Raw genomic sequence first — 17937 nt, 5'->3', positions numbered from 1 at the left:
GTGTGATTTTATCCTTTAAGACACTTCCCCCAATGACTAAACAAATATATTTTTGTTGATGTTATTTTGTTTCTAAGGTGCAACCCCATGAATACTATGAAGTCATGAAATCAATTAAGATTTTTGGAGAAACATGAGGACAATGTATTAACTATGAAGAAATGTCTTTATGCTTTGGTGAGAAGATATTCAGACATGTAAAGGATGCAATCAAAATTTCAACGAAAATAGCAAATAAAGAAAAAATGAGATCTTATCTTGAAATCCTAGAGGACATCAGTGACTCTAAACGAAAAATTATTTGCTTTCCTTAAGGAAAAACTACAAAGCCTGATTAATGGTTGGACATGGCGATGGTTATCAAAGGGTGGAAAGGAGGTTATGATAAAGTTTATCTTTCTTGTTCTACCTACGTATGTCATGTCGATTCTACTACTACTTTTAGAGACTTGTGAGAATTTAGCTAATGCCATTGTACTATTTTGGTAGAGTTCAAACAAAGAGGTTAATTAGTTTTTTTTAGCGAGAGGTTAAAGAGCGATATGCCATACTCCTCGATTTTAAATCATCAAGATTAGGTTTTTACAATCGGTGCCAAAATCTTGACACGTCGATATATGTAGCATGCATTACCTGCGTAAAAGAGATGCCTTTTTGTGTGTTAGGTAATTGAACTGGATTTACTTGGTAAAAAAGGGTTATTTGTGAAGGACTAATCTCACCATGAGGGCGACATGGGACGATGGCGATCGGTCTTGCCATGAGGGTGAGGCGTGGCAAGGAAGGGTTGGTCTCGTTGTAAGGGCTAGACGAGACAGCAGGACGGGTGGTCTCATTGTGAGGGCAAGACTAGACGGCGGGGGTGGGTGGTCTCGCCATGAGGGCGAGACGAGAAAACAGGACGGGTGGTCTCGCCATGAGGCCGAGACGAGACAATGGGACGGATGGTCTCGCCATGAGGGCGAGACGAGAAGGTCGGCACAGGTCGACATCACCATCACGGCTAGACGATGACAATCGGTCTGGCCATAAGGGCGAGGCATGGTGAGGACGGGTGGTCTTGCCGTGAGGGAGAGACGTGGCAAGGAAGGGTTGGTCTCGCTGTAAGGGCTAGACGAGACAGCATGACGGGTGGTCTCTCCATGAGGGCGAGACGAGACAGCATGTCTTTATCCAAGAGTGAGTATCTTTATCCAACTCATGGTCTTCTATATCATTTTTTCGTCATAATAGATTAATCCATATTTGTGACTTGCGCTAGAGAATACTAAAGGTGGAGACGTGATTGCTGCTAGAGAGCATGTTTGTAAAGCCGACGGACATTCAAAGATGGCATTCAATGATTTTTAATAGTTTCATCTTCTGCTCCACATCTCGGTTGAACCGGTCCGACTAGTAAACTAGTGAGTACGCCGAGTCGGTATCCGGTCCGGTTTTTAAAACATTGCGTTTACCTCTCGGTGATTGCAAAAGAAAAAAAAAAAGACTCCCGTTTACTTACCTCTCGGTCACTAAATTTTCTCTCGAGTGAACTTCACGTTTAAAAAACCTACTATCAGATGTTTTTTGTTAAATTCAATACTAGCCGCAAGATTGAGGAAATAAGACACGTGTCAGTGTGGATGTAGCGGAATGAGCATCCATATTTTTTGTTTATAATTTAAATTTATTATTCGTTTGATTTCCCTGAGTAAATCGAATAATTAATCGATCATTCTCTCTCTCTCTCCCAATCTGCTTCACTCGCCAAACCTCTTTTCTTCGCCGGAACCCTAGGTCCGCCCCATCAGCTTGAATTTTCCGGTAAGTTTAACCTTCTTGACCACCGACGCAACGGATGCGAGAGGGTAGATAGTATTGACGAGTTTGCTATTGTTTTGGTGGAGCAGTAGATGAACGTGCGATTAGGGAACATCTGAGGTCGGTTTTCGTCGCCGAATGGAGGGAGGTAGCGTTTCTATACACTCGAGTTGAATTCATCTCTTTGTTTAAAGCTTTGATTTTTACACATGTTCTCTCATATATGTCAGGAATAGCCCCATGGATTATGATGACAGTGACTTTCAAAACCAGAATCTCCATTTAGCTGGTGAAGCTAACACTAAGTTTCCTCCGGTGTCTCTTCCAAGGTTTGATTTTGACGAGCATCTGAGGTTTGATAGTTTAGTCGAAACTGAGGCTTTTCTTGGTATTGAGGGTAACGAAGATAGTAACTGGATTGAGGATTTCTCTCGTGCAAGTAGTGGTGTAGTGTTTAGCTCAGCTGCAACTGAGTCTTGTGCCATTTCTAGGCATACTAATGTTTGGTCTGAGGCTACTTCCTCAGAATCCGTTGAAATGCTTTTGAATTCGGTTGGACAGGACGACCAAGTCATTGTAAGAGAGAAAGATAATTCTATCAAGAAATCTGGTGATCTAGGCTGCACAATGGATCAATTGGAGCCTGGCCTTGAGACTATTCTTTCCAAAGAGGAAACTCCCACCAACCCTTCTGTGGATGATACTCCAGCAGACTCCTGCAAGACAGATGCTGCACAGGAACAGGTCCCGCTGAAAGATGACTCACCAACTCTTGTGGAGGAGGAGCCGGAAGATAATGCCATTTTGGCTTCAAATACAGCCGCTGTGCCTGTAGAGGTTGTGGATACTGCTTGTCATGATAAGATAGGGACTGAGACAACGCATAGTCTTCTTGACCAAACCGTTGCGGAAAATAATGCAGTTTTAGCTCATGTGAGTTCTGCTGGTCTTGATACGATAGGAACTGAGACGACTGATAGTGTTCATAACCAAACCCTTACGGAAGAGGCATCCATGGAGGAAAACAATGTCGTTTTACCTTCAGATACCGGGACTGTAGAGGCTGTGGATACTGGTGGTCATGCCAATATAAGAACTGAGACTACTGATAGTCTTCTTGACCAAACAGAAGACGAAGCCAACACAGAATCAAGGATGGAAATCGATTGTAGCCACGGAACTGTACAGACTGGGGTTTCTGCTAGTGGTGAGTTGAATAATCATAATCAGACCACTTTGCTTCCAGAGCTTTTCAATGATGAAAATGATATCAGCGACCACACTGCTAAGTCTGATCTGAAGGATATGGAGCTATCTGATGTCACGGTACTAGAAAGAGGGGACCAAGCTCTCTCTTCTCTTGAGGTAGCTGAACCAGACGTTTCAGGGATCCAATGCCAAGATCTTCCTGTCAGCAGTGCCAATACCAGCGCAACAGTTGAAGCATCTTTGGAACTCACTGGGGTATTACCAAATATAACAAGCAGTGAACATGAATCTACTTTTCAGACTCAGACACATACAGAGATACTTCGAGTTGAGACTTCAGAAAGTGTTCATGTTTCGCAAATGGACTCAATGGTTGAATCCACAGATGGTGATGTGTCTAGGAAGGGTGACAATAAGAAAGGTAGTGCTCGCATATCTTATCTCAAACAAAACATGGAATTAGCTGTCAATGCCAATGATAGAGATCAGGATGCCAAGAGCTCTCAAGTCTTATCTGAAAGCTTTGTATCCGAGTCTGTTGGTTATGTTTCAAGAGACTCTGCATCCAAGCTGGTGGAGTCAAATTCTCAGTCTGACACCATTCCAAAAGAAAATCCAGGTAATTATGTTGTCTCATTCTTTTGATATATACTTTTATACTCTTGGTTCTGCATTTTTTTTCTTTTTTTTTTTTTTTTTTTGGGTTTTGATATATCATAATTATTTATATATAAACCCTCTACATGTGTATGTGTATACATTTTATTTCTCAGGGACTATGATTGACATTAAAGAATGTGAAGCCTTTCCTCTCAAACCTGAAGAATCGCGACATCTAAGCCAAGATGGAGCTTCTGCTGTCAGTCTTACATCTTCAGTAGATTTACATATGGTGACTACATCATCTGAGGCTAATGAGCAAGTCAATTTCTCTGTAACCGAGAAGGTTTTATCTGGCGAACCTGAAAATTGCCAAACTGTTTCACCTGTGAAAGCAAGTAATTCAGGGATTCATATTGCACAACAACCTAGCAAGCATACTGAAGATACTCAGCAAAGTACACAATTTCTCCATGGTTGTCCTACCTCTGAAGGGTCAAAGGATGCAGTAGATGCTGATGCCGCTGGACAAGTTTTGCCTCAGCAGTGCGAGGAAACAATTTTAGAAAAAAATCTAACAGAAGTTGTAGACGTCCCTGGTAAATGTTTTTTTTTTTTTTTTGCACGTGCTCTTTTCTTTGTATACTGTCGTTCCGTTAAGACCTTACCATATTTGCGTTTTCCTTAGAGACTCGGTCAATCCTGGACAAGGATGCCTTAAATGAAAACCCTAAAGCTAGCTCCTTGGCTAATCTTCGGACTGAAGCTGTGGCAGATTGCCAGGAAGAGGATAAGACTGCTGCATCCGGTAGGATTATGACATCTGCTACTTCTGTTTCATACCCCGCAGGTGAGTTTGTATGATCATGTGAAACTTTCTTTCTAGCAGTTTCTTCTGATTTTTTTTTTTTTTTTTAGAATGGTTTATTTAGAAAGATACATATTAGGTATGTGAATATTTGTGAATTCATACAGATCCGGATGCCAAGAGCTCTCATGTCTTATCTGAAAGCGTTGTGTCTGAGTCTGTTGGTTATGTTATAAGAGACTCCGCATCCAAGCTGGTGGAGTCAAATTCTCAGTCTGACACCATTCCAATAGACAAATCAGGTAATTATATTGTCTCATTCTTTTGATATATAGTTTCATACTCTTGGTTCTGTATTTCTTCTTCTTCTTTCTTTTTTTTTGAGCTTAGCGTACAGCCGGTAATTGCATACAAAATTGATATATCATAATTACTTATTTATAACACTCCACATGTGTATGTGTATTCCTTTTATTTCTCAGGGACAATGATTGACGGTAAAGAATGTGAAGCATTTCCTCTCAAACCTGAAGAATCGCAACATCTAAGCCAAGATGGAGCACCTGCTGTCAGTCTTACATCTTCAGTAGATTTACATATGGTGACTACATCATCTGAGGCTAATGAGCAAGTCAATTTCTCTGTAACCGAGAAGGTTTTATCTGGCGAACCTGAAAATTGTCAAACTGTTCCACCCGTGGAAGCAAGTAATTCAGGGAGTCCTATTGTACAACAACCTAGGAAGCAGACTGAAGATACTCACCACTCTCCTGCCTCTGAAGGGCCAAAGGATGCAGTAGATGCTGATGCCGCTGGACAAGTTTTGCCTCAGCAGTGTGAGGGAAGAATTTTAGAAGAAAATCTAACAGACGTTGTAAACGTCCCTGGTAATGGTTTTTTTTTTGGCCGTAGTATTTGCACGTGTAGTCTTTTCTTTGTATATTGTCGTTCCGTAAAGACCTTACCATATTTGTTTACCCTTTGATGGTTTGATTTATGTTGAAGTAATCTCTTTTCTTTTGCGTTTTCCTCAGAGTTTCAGCCAGTTCTGGACAACGATGCCATAAATGAAAACCCTAGCGCTAGCCCCTTGGCTAAGACTGCTGCCGGTGGGATTATGACAGCTGCGACTCCTGTTTCACACCCCACAGGTGAGTGTGTATGATCATGTAGCAGCAAGAAGTTTCTTCTGATTTTTTAGAAAGGTTTATTAAAAAGATACATATTAGGCGTGTTTCCACGATAGAATCAATAATCTGTTAAAGAATGCAGTTACTATAAACTTATGACTAAGTTTTACCGGTCTTGATCTTGGGACGACCAATGCTTTTCCTTTTCTAGATTCGTGGAATAAAAGAATGTGCACTCATCGAAAATATATACCTGTCCTTGCGGATATTGCAGGTGGTGTAATTGAAGTAGGAGTGTCCTGTGCTTCTACAAGTTCTGAGCCTTTTGTAAAGTCCCATGTTACTGGAACTGAAAACGCTGCTACAGATTTAGGGTCTCATGTCATTTCTTCCCCAGCTCGTAAGATGACCGAACTAGAACTTAATAAGACAGAGGATCAGAATACTTTGAGTTTGATGGCTACCGAATCTCCGGTCTTGGATAGAAACCCGACCTCCAGCAGTGGGCTGAACTTGACTTCCGATCCAAGGAAAGCAGTGGAAATTTCCGAAACTACCCTTGTCTCTCCGGTACGTCCGATCTATATCTCAACATAGTTTCATCACTAGACAAAGCGAATGCTGTTACATTATGTTTTTATTATCCTTACGTAGCATATGCTTTTGTTTATTCAGATGGTGGTGGGATCTCTGTCAAAATCTAGCTTAGAGAAAACAGCTGCGAAGTCTTCGAAAACAAAATCTGAGCGTAAACCCAGGCGAACACCTAAATCTGCAGGAAAAGAGACTTCTAGAAAAGGAAATAGTGTAAAGAGAGCTGCACCTTTTCAACATCTTCAAAGTGCAGGCAAAGCAAATGCTGCTAATCAGAGTTCTGGTTCTTCTATTCAAATCACACACTCTACTGAGAAACAGCAAAGTCTTCAGACTCCTGTTCTTAATTCGTTTGGTAACCTTTCAGCCCCCACGACTAGTCTACCGGATATGAATTCTACTGCTCCCTCAAGCATTTTTCGTCGACCTTTCACTGACTCGCAACAAGTGCAACTACGCGCACAGATTTTTGTTTATGGTGGTCTTATGTAAGTTCTATGTTACTCTGTACGTGTTCTTAAGTTTTGTTGAGTCAGAGAGACTCAGTAGCGATCTCATTCAGCGTTCTTGCACATCGTACTGTCTTACAAAATTATAATTGTTTTGTTTTTTTCTCCCGTTACAGCCAAGGGACAGCACCCGATGAAGCTTATATGATATCTGCATTTGGTGGTGCAGGTAAGACTATTATTCTCTTAACCTATTGTATTACCCATTTTTGAGACAAAGCATGTTGATTCTGAACTTCTCTAGATGGTGGGAGAGGCACTTGGGAGAAAGCATGGCGTGCTTGTGCTGTGAGGGCTCAGAGAATGCGTGTTTCTAGTCCTGAAACGCCATTGCAATCACGTGCAGGTTTCTAGTTCGATTTATTCAGCTCTTATGGTTATATTTTATTTCTCAGCTCTACTGCTGTTTGCATTCCGTAGCTAAATACCCGAAACTGCATTTCCAGGGAAGACAGAGACCCCGTCAATGAGTCACACCAGTAGCAAAGTGAGTTCAGCGACGAAACCCATAATTCCACTCTCATCACCTTTATGGAGTTTGTCAACTCCCCTCGAAACTTTACAATCAAGAAGCATTCAGAGAGGTTCAGCTGCTGCACCACTGCCTTCTTCATCACATGCTCATCAAGCTGCATCAGTTACGAATATTGGACATAATACGGCTTGGATGTCCCCTCTCCCTTACCCCAACCCGTGGCTTGCTTCTCCGCAGACCAGTGGGTTCGATGTTGGTTCTCGTTTCCCCGTTTTCCCGATCACCGAATCTGTAAAATTGACACCCACAAAAGAATCTTCCTTGCCTTACTCTGGCGGTAAGCATGTTTTGAGTGGAACTTCTGGCAATGTTTTCAAAGGGACACAAACACTTGAGCCAGCCAGTACAGTTGTAGCACCTGCTCAACACTCCACTGGGACGAAATCAAGGAAACGGAAGAAAATGCCAGTCTCTGTGGAGTCTGATCCAAGCATTTTAAATTCGCTACAGCAGACAGAAGTAGTTGTCTCACCTCTTGTTTCTATATCAACACCTGTACCTATTACAGCTGCTCCGGGTAGTCTGTCTTCTAACGCAGGCACCCTGGCCAGTGTTGATTCCATCTCTGCAGTCCCTATAAACCTGGTATCTACGTTTCCTGGGAAGAAAATGAAATCATCTTTGCAATCCCCAATTTTTGGTGGTAACCTTGTATCTGAAGTTAAGCAGAGATCTGTGTTGCCGGCAGATACCATTGATAAGCTTAATGAGGCTAAGATGCATGCAGAGGATGCTTCTGCTCTCGCTACTGCAGCCGTTAGTCACAGCGAATACGTATGGAAGCAGATAGAGCAACAGAGGCATGCTGGCCTCCAGCCAGAAACTCAAGGCAGATTAGCTTCCGCTGCTGTTGCCATAGCTGCTGCCGCTGCAGTGGCAAAGGCTGCAGCTGCCGCCGCCAATGTCGCAGCTAATGCGGCGTTTCAGGCAAAATTAATGGCTGAAGAAGCATCCCTTCCTAGTGTTTCTTATCAGGGTAATGATCTCCACAAGTCAAATGATGTACTAACTCAAGGCCAGGGTACCCCTGCTTCTGTCTTGAAGGTGAAGGTGCAGTGGTCAGCTCCAGTCCGTTCCTTAGTGCTGCCAGAGAGGCGGCTAAGAAGAGGGTCGAGGCTGCCACAGCGGCCACCAAACGAGCTGAAAATGTGGAGTCTATTGTTAAGGCAGCAGAACTGGCATCAGAGGCGGTTTCACAAGCTGGAATACTTGTTTCAATGGGTCATCCTCCGTCGCTCAATAAGCTGGTGGAGGTGGGTCCAAGTAATTATTGGAGGCAGGCTCAAGAATCTGAGAAAGCGCAGCCTTGTAAAGTGGGTGTATTAGAAAAAGAAACTGAGACTACTAGTGATAGAGGTTTTGCTAGTCCCAGCACTGCGCATACTGAGTTGGATGGCTCCGTGAGAGCAGCTGATGGTCTAGGTCTAGTTTCTGCCACTGAAAGAAAACAAATGGACAGAAAGGTCATATAAGTGCAGACGTGGCTAAACACACTGCTGTAGTTTTCGAGCCAGAAGTTGGGTCAAAATCTTCGATTGACACCCAGACTGAAAGTGAGCAGATTATGAAAAAAACAAACGACGAGTGCATCAAGGAAGGTTCTCATGTAGAGGTTTGTGCTATGTTTGCATATATACACTTTCTATAGCAAACTGCTCGCTGCTGGTTGTGTTTCTTTTTGTAATGGAGATAAAAAATTTCTATGTAGGTTTTCAAGGAAGGACCTGAATTAAGAACCGCATGGTACTCTGCCAATGTATTGAGCTTAGAGGATGGGAAAGCTTATGTGCTGTTCAGTGACCTTTCTGTAGAACAAGGTTTATTAGTTGGCCATAAATTTTTTTATGTTGTCCTTGCAGTGATCGGTATTTGATCGTTATCTTTCATTTACTTTACATATTGCTCCAAGTGTATGATATATATGTAACCGTATATAATCACCCACTTTCCATTATTATATTTTATGCATGTGCAGTACTCTATTAGTTGATCCGATTCTTTTATCTCTTATCAGGAACAGATAAGCTGAAGGAGTGGGTAGCCCTCAAAGGTGAAGGTGATGAGGCCCCGAAAATAAGAACTGCTCGTTCTATTACTGCCCTGCCATATGAAGGAACCAGGAAGAGGCGTAGAGCTGCCATTGGGGATCCTGTGTGGAAAATTGGAGATAGGGTAGACTCGTGGGTTCATGACAGGTAACAGCAATGATCCCACAACACAAAATCTGTATTGTTTTGAATTTTCCGTTTTGTGAAATCCTATTCTATTCATTCCACTAACTTTGGAAGCTTTATCTATGTGTTTTGTTCTCCTTTAGTTGGTTGGAGGGTGTTATCACGGAGAAGAACAAAAATGATGAAAATACAGTGACTGTGCATTTTCCAGGTTCGTAAAGACGTGTGATGAAGATATCTCATTTTCATGTTCTAAACTGTTTGTCTCTTTTTCTTTTTGGCAGCACAAGGAGAGACTTTGACTATCAAAGCTTGGAATCTTCGTCCTTCTCTTGTATGGAAAGATGGAAGGTGGATTGAATGTTCTACTTCAGGAGAAAACATCAGCTTGTCACATGAGGTACTACTATGACCCTTCTGTGAAGCTAGAAGCTTCGTTTTGGATGCTTTGCTATTTTGAATGACTCGAAAATTTGAATTGCAGGGTGATACTCCAAAGGAGAAGCGTCCTAGACTAGGAGCTCCATCTCCTGTGGCTGAAGGAAAAGACACGAAAATGGAAACTGTAGTTGATCCGGATTTAGGTAAACCGCCTCAGACTGGTGTTCTCGACCTCGGTGTTTCAGAGACTACATTTAACATCGGGAGAAAGGAGGGCAATCCTGGTCCACTCCGAATGAAGAGAACCGGTTTGCAAACGCAGGGAGCAAAAGTGATCTATGGTGTCCCTAAACCTGGAAAGACAAGGAAGTTCATGGACGTGAGCAAACACTACGTTTCAGAGGCGAGCAATCAAACTCGGAAACAGAAGGAACCAGCTAAGGCTGTGAAACCAATTGTGCCCCAAAATCCAGGACCAGGGAGCTGGAGATTGCCTTCTAAACCGAGAGAAAAACAGACGACAACAACAACGAAGCCCAAGACTTTCAAACCTGCGCCCAAGACCAAAGAGAAGCCGGTTGCTGCACCTAGGATAATTCCCCGCAAGGACTCTCGTTATACAACATCCTCAAATATGGAATCTGAAGATGCCGTTGGTCAGAGTGGAGAGAACAAAGGTCCTGCATCAACTTCCAGGGATCCAGCCAAGGGAACAGGGGAAGAGCAAATCACATCATCTTCACAACAAGGCCAAGATACTTGTTCCCAGTCAAGCACTACTGGTAAAGGGAAAGTAGCTCCTACTGCAGGGAGGTTAGCCAAGATTGTAGAGGATAAGGCGTCGGATGATAATTCTTCAAAAGCATCAGATGGAATGGAACCACGTAGGTCTGTCCGCAGGATTCAGCCAACTTCTAGAGTAAGTATACAGGACACTACATTAATTTCTATATGGCAATCACTTTAATTTACTTTTGAGTTTATGTGCTTTGCTCTCTAGCTACTTGAAGGTCTGCAAACATCGATGATGACCTCAAAGATTCCTTCCATGTCACACAGCAGAAGTCACCAAAGTCAAAGGAAAAAGTAACTCTAGAGGTGATGTTCTATAGTGTCTAGTAGTAAAATGACTTGGAGGCAACTATATTGAGCTACGAGTCTAAGACTATAGATTTTGTTTTTGGCAGGCAAGTAGGTGATGGAAGTAGCAAAAGCTAAGTGCACATAAAAACCTAAAAGGAAGTAAGAGGCAGTCTGCTGCTGTTTGGTTCAAGCTCCGTTGTTGGTTGGGGGAGAGATGATATGTTATTGTAGGTGTGTTTTTGATGTTTATTTTAGTCAGATGTTCTCTCTCTCTCACTCGGTGTGTCTCAGTGAGATAAGTTGAAGTATATTCGTGACATTGTTGTAGGAACTAAAACAACAGTTTTATTATTGCCAAGTATCATCATCATCTTCCCTGACTCTATTTAATCCTCTCATCAAGTATATAGATACATTTGTTTCACATTTATTTAAGATTATGATCGATCATACGACTGAATTATTACACAGTTGTTACAGGAGCAAAAGCTTCTTGTATTGTCTAAACAGGCTGGGCATGCCACTTCTGAATCTTGTCTAAACAGTTGACTAACGTCTTGGCTTGGTTTTGGAATCCCCTTGAACTGAATCTTGTTCTCTTTGTTCTACGGTCATGGATCAAGTGAACGGGAACTGGAATCTCCCATTTTATGAACTTCTTGTACCATGTGTACAATGTTGTTTTGGGAGCAAGAACCAAAGGCCTCTTCCCACGGAATATCTTCAAGTAGCTTGCGAGAAAAGGTATGATGAGAAATGTTTTGCCTGCTCCTGGGGTATAAGAAACCACACAGCCACCTATCTTATCTGAACTTGGATCCATCATCGAAGGAACCACTGACCCGGCTAGGTTTCTCCAGAGAAACTCTAAAGCTTTCTTCTGGTGCATGTGGAGTTTTCTCTTAAGCTGTGGTATTAGCGACCAAACGTTCTCACTTTCTTCAGGTGAAGGAACCTCTAAGGAGGCCACGGGCATAGTGAAACTGCGTCTCTCATCTCCATCTTGTTTCACCTTAGTGTCTATGTCTTCTTATATCACAAGATAGTAAAAATGATAAAGCTCTAATTCAAAAACAAAACATAATTATATATTAAAATATGAACTATGTTGAATGTCCTTGCTTTAGACCTTTGCATGAAAGATCTTCTATTCCAAAAATGATAAACAATTTTATATAATATATGGTAAATCTCCTAAAACACCACAAAAATATTTTTTGACCAAAAGAACACAAATGGTGTATTTAACTAGGAGTTTTGATGATTTGTATTAAAATAATAAATTCACTATTATTCAAACATGTTTTTTTAAAACACTTTAAAATCCAGTGTTATTGAATATGTCATTTCATAAAACACTTTGATATCATTGTTATTGAACAAAATTTAAATTGAAGATTTTAGAGTGGTTTAAGTGTATCAAGTTAATTTTCTCTCATTGAGATGTGAATGTAAATGTGCGGAAACATGAAGTTTCTATTAAGAGTCTTGATGACTTTTTGTCACGTGTACACAATTTCACAACATCCATGTGTACACATATTTACATTTACACACATAAAAACCGTGTTAGTTCGACACTTCAAACCAATATAATATGGACTCCCTACAATCTATGTGAACTTATCTCTTTCAACAAAGGAATTTTTTTTACATAAGCAGCAGATTCATAGGATGAACACTAATATTCCAAAGATGTAATCTTTACAAGATTCAAAGAACATAGAGAAGCCCAAATCAATGGCTTTTAACACTGATTTCTCCTTCTTGTTAGCAAATAAGAAGTTATATGATTTCAAATATGGATGTAAAAAACTCCACTGGAATGAGACATCATCACCACTTCAGAAATCGTTCTCACGACGGCTACATCCATCGGAGAGCGGAGGCGTAAGGGAAACTGGAGTAGATGAGCATAAGCTGATATTGACCAACGACAACGATTTCCGCCGAGTGGAATCCTGGTTCTTTGGTTGGTGAGATGGAAAGTTCGGTGGAGGAAAATCAGAAGACAAGAACTCATTAGATTTCAGTTCAGTCATAGCCGGTTCGTTGAAAACATAAGGAAGCAGCGACATGCACAACCCAAGTTCATCGGAGTTATCTATCCATCACTGGAACGATTGTTAAATCCATAGTGGAAGAAGAGTCGAGGATTTCAAATGTTGATGCCGATGATTCCATTCAAACTTAGTATCTCATAATCACACCTCACCTTCTTCATCCTTGTCGTTGTCGTCTCTGTCCTCACTGCTGTCGCCATCTTTGACTTCATCTTCTTCTTCTACTTGTTTTATATGAGGCCGACTAAGGACTGCAAAACTCGAACTCCATCGTCATCATGTTTCAAATATACCTATTAATCTTAATCTTCCTCTCAACATGATTTGTTTTACAAAAGAAAAAAATTATATGAGAAAACGAAGAAAAATTTAAGAGATAAGGAAAGAGAAAAAGAAATTGATTTGTGGCCACATAGTTTAATTCTTGTATTTTAGTTAGGTTTCAGTTAGAAATAATAGAAAAATGGTAGCGATGGGTTTCCATAAGCTGGGAATAAGAGAGAAAGTGTTGAAATTGAGAAAAAGTGTGTTGGTAGGACTGTTCAATATGGTAAAACCAAACCGTACCGAACCGAACCAAAATAGACAATATGGTTTGGTTTTGGTATATACCATATAAACCGAATGGATATAATTTTATAAAAACCGTAGAAATTGGATATGGTTTGGTATATAACCGATTAAACCGAACAAAACCGATTAAAAGTAGAAACATGTAAATATGTATCTATTTTATAACAATACATGAAAAGCTATTTGTTACATAAGTTAAATTTGTTTTAATAACTATTACCATAATTTTATAGTAATAAAGAACCTTAATTTGTAAAACACTTGAACTATAATTAAATAACAATACATCGCAATTCAGACATCTTATTTTCTAAGTCTTCTTTTGATCTTTTTGCTTTATTTTAGTCTTCACTAAATTAATATGAAGATTATAAATTTGATGGTCAATAATTAATGGAAAATTTTCACAACTTTTTTTTTATCGGTAAACAAACAGAGTTTCGTGTTCAATTGAAAAAGTATGACTTTAATGAACACTAAATATAGAAGAGTGGAAAAACTTTTCTTTCATGTTTCTGTTTTGTTTTATATTTTTATTTTCAAAATTTCAAGCTTTCATTTTAGTTATAGAATTGATTATTTTATTTGATGGTAAAAGCATTTTTACTTTTTTGTTCATTTATTTGAACATGTAATATATTTTTAATAAATGACTGTGTTGACAATATGACTCTAAAATTCATATAATATGATCTAAAACTAAATAATTATGTTTTTTGGTATAAAACCGAATAAACCAAAAACCGACGGTATATAAACCGAACCGAACCGAAGTAAATATGGATTTAGAATGGTAGTTATATTTTACTAACCGAAATATCAAACCTAATTAACCGAACTGATATCCGGATTGAACACCCCTAGTTGGTAGCTGAAACTTTCTTATAGTGAAAAAATAAACTAGAAAACTGCCTATGAGTGTAATTCTTTCTTAAAAAAATCTATTGTAAATAATCCATAGACACTATAAAGGTGAAATAGGGAGGGAGCGCTGTTCGATTCTCCATCCAGATGAGCCATCTAGATGAATATGAGAGTTTTGTTCCTTTAGACATTAAAAGTACAAGTCATCTGGATGGCTCATCAGAATGAGTTTAATACGTTAGTGACTTAATACGTTAACCGCTTGTGTATGACATGGATTACTTGTGTAGTGACTTAATACGTTAACCGCTCACACTAGATTAGGTCTTGTACAATTGGTTAAGTACATCAGACTTGCAATTACCCGTGCATACTCCCCTTATAACACTGTCTCGCCTACGTTCTTGATCAAGTGCAACATAGTGTCAACATGAGTTTCTGCAGTTCAACTAGAATAGATCATGAACTTCTCAAGTATGTTTTCAGCATAATGATCGTGAGATAAGGTTATCCCATTAGGAGTCTTTGTGATCTTAATATCAATAATAACATCTGGAAGACCCATGTCTTTCATGTCGAACTGACTATTAAGTATGTTCTTGGTTTGTTGGATGATATCTTTGTTGCTGCCGATGATGAGAATGTCATCCACATACAAGCACAACAAAATATACCCACTAGGAATACTTTTGACGTAAATGCATTCATCACATTCACTAATGCGGAAATCATTTGACAACATTACATTGTCAAAATTTTCATGTCATTGTTTTGGAGCTTGCTTCATTTCATACAACGACTTTACGAATTTTCAAATTTTTTGTTCTTAACCCTGAACCACGAAACCTTCAGATTGTTTCACGTATATCTCCTCTTCTAAATCTCCATTTAGAAAGACAGTTTTAACATCCATTTGATGGATTTCCAAGTTTCTTAAACAATTGTGATCAAGAGTCTGGTTGAATTTATTCTCGTTACTGGAGAATAAATGCCAAAGAAATCTACATATTCTTTTTGTCTATGTCCTTGCACCACCAGGCTTGTGCTTATCAACTAAACCATCAGTTTTCAATTTCCTTCTGAACAGCCATCTAGACTCTAGTGGGTTAAACCCTGGAGGAAAATCAACCATCTAGAAGGTATGATTCTGTAATATATAATCAAATTCACTATTGACTGCTTCTTTCCAGAAGTCTACGTCAGGGTTAGACATGGCTTCAACGTAAGATTTCGGATCGTTCTCAGCCAGAAATATGATCATGAAATCTTCACCAAAAGACTTTTCCTTACGAGGTATCTTGCTTCGTCTAGGTTTGTCTACAACATCTTATGCTTTGATTGCAGAAGTTCCAGAAGTACTTTCCTCATCAATGGAGATAACCACATCGATTTCTTCACGAGCGCATTTGAGATGTTGTTTATCCTTACACAGAAATATGTCTTCAAAGAATGAAGCATTCCTCGATTCCGTGATAGTATTAACATGGATGTCAGGTACATCTGATTTTATTTCAAGAAACCTATAAGCGGTACTGTTGTGTGCTTTACCAATGAATAAAACATCCACGGTTTTAGGTCCAATTGAGACCTTTTCGGAGGTGGCACTGCAACTTTTGCCAAGCACCCCCACACTTTGAGGTATTTGTGCGAAGGTAGGTTACTTTTCAAAATTTCATGTTGCGTTTTGCGAGTTACCTTATGAAGCATTTTGTTGAGGATATATGTCCTAGTTTGCCACATCAGTTGCACTTCCCAACGAATTTGTTATTAGTGGGATGTTGGCCCTGTTTCTTGAAGCTCGTGGGTGCTTATTGAGCAAGCTTGTTCGGCCTAAATTTTTGGAATCTTGCCTTTCCTTTGCCCTTATTCTTATGCTCAGAGACATTGACATCGTGAGTATGAGTTGGCACTTCCTTTTCATGTTTTAGTGACTCATTCTGAAGCCTGATAATCAGATTTGACAACGTCAAGGCCTTTTGCTTGTAAACAAGATAATTCTTGAAATCTTTTCAACTTGGGAGGAAGCTTTTCGATGAAGCAGTTTACTGTGAAAGTCTCACAAAACTTCATTCGCTCTTCAGTGAATTGTTTACAGATCAATTGTAGTTCATGCACTTGATCCATAATAGATCGTGAATCGACCATCACGAATTTGAGAAATTTTCCAGTGGCAAATTTCTCAGAGCCTACATTGAAAGACTTGTATTTTATTTCAGAGCGTCCCATAAATCTTTGGAAGATTCGACCTCATTGTAAACACTGAACAATTGGTCCACCAGCCAGTTTTGAATGTAACCTTTGCATCAGAAGTCTTCATGCAATATTTTTATCTGATGTTCTAATGTTTTTATAAAATAATTTTATAGAAAAACTGTTTGCAATATTTTAATCTGATTTAAGCGATAAGCATAAAGCATAAGGATTCCACTCGGCGAAAATCATTGTCGTTGGTCAATATCAGTTGATGCTCATTTACTCCAGTTTCCCTTAAGCCTCCCTCTCCAATGGTTATAGCCGTAGCGAGAACGATTTCTGAAGTGGTGATGATGACAATGGAGTTCGAGTTTTGCAGTCCTTAGTCGGCCTCATATAGAACCAGTAGAAGAAGAAGATGAGGACAAAAAGTCATCAAAACTCTTAATAGAAACTTCATGTTTCCGCACATTTACATTCACATCTCAATGAGAGAAAACTAACTTTGTACACTTAAACCACTTTAAAATCTTCAATTTAAATTTTGTTCAATAACAATGATATCAAAGTGTTTTATGAAATGACATATTCAATAACACTAGATTTTAAAGTGTTTTAAAAAAACATGTTTGAATAAAAGTGATTTTGTTATTTTAATACAAATCATCAAAACTCCTATAAATACACCATTTGTGTTCTTTTGGTCAAAAAATATTTTTGTGGTGTTTTAGGAGATTTACCATATATTATATAAAATTGTTTATCATTTAGGAATAGAAGATCTTTCATGCAAAGGTCTAAAGCAAGGACATTCAACATAGTTCATATTTTAATATATAATTATGTTTTGTTTTTGAATTAAAGCTTTATCATATTTACTATCTTGTGATATAAGAAGACATAGACACTAAGGTGAAACAAGATGGAGATGAGAGACGCAGTTTCACTATGCCCGTGGCCTCCTTAGAGGTTCCTTCACCTGAAGAAAGTGAGAACGTTTGGTCACTAATACCACAGCTTAAGAGAAAACTCCACATGCACCAGAAGAAAGCTTTTGAGTTTCTCTGGAGAAACCTAGCCGGGTCAGTGGTTCCTTCGATGATGGATCCAAGTTCAGATAAGATAGGTGGCTGTGTGGTTTCTCATACCCCAGGAGCAGGCAAAACATTTCTCATCATAGCTTTTCTCGCAAGCTACTTGAAGATATTTCGTGGGAAGAGGCCTTTGGTTCTTGCTCCCAAAACAACATTGTACACATGGTACAAGGAGTTCATCAAATGGGAGATTCCAGTTCCCGTTCACTTGATCCATGACCGTAGAACAAAGAGAACAAGATTCAGTTCAAGGGGATTCCAAAACCGAGCCAAGACGTTAGTCAACTGTTTAGACAAGATTCAGAAGTGGCATGCCCAGCCTGTTTA

At 39.5% G+C, this 17937-nt stretch overlaps 1 non-coding gene across 1 annotated transcript; it reads left to right on the top strand.

The window, feature by feature from the left end:
- Nucleotides 1-1574: 1574 nt before the first annotated feature.
- Nucleotides 1575-11249, top strand: LOC103849405. The gene is made up of 20 exons (XR_004450085.1): nt 1575-1803; nt 1890-1948; nt 2031-3628; nt 3783-4208; nt 4298-4459; nt 4585-4719; nt 4900-5304; nt 5452-5568; nt 5822-6117; nt 6223-6629; nt 6767-6819; nt 6895-6996; nt 7097-8797; nt 8894-9002; nt 9200-9380; nt 9503-9570; nt 9644-9759; nt 9844-10659; nt 10741-10838; nt 10928-11249. It is a non-coding gene; the product is annotated as an uncharacterized LOC103849405 (transcript).
- The last annotated feature ends 6688 nt before the right edge of the window (nt 11250-17937 follow it).

The sequence above is a fragment of the Brassica rapa genome, chromosome A08 (assembly GCF_000309985.2).
Source record: "Brassica rapa cultivar Chiifu-401-42 chromosome A08, CAAS_Brap_v3.01, whole genome shotgun sequence".
NCBI lineage: Eukaryota > Viridiplantae > Streptophyta > Magnoliopsida > Brassicales > Brassicaceae > Brassica > Brassica rapa.
Note: the sequence above shows the minus strand (reverse complement) of the source record. Positions and strands in the feature narration are given on the sequence as shown.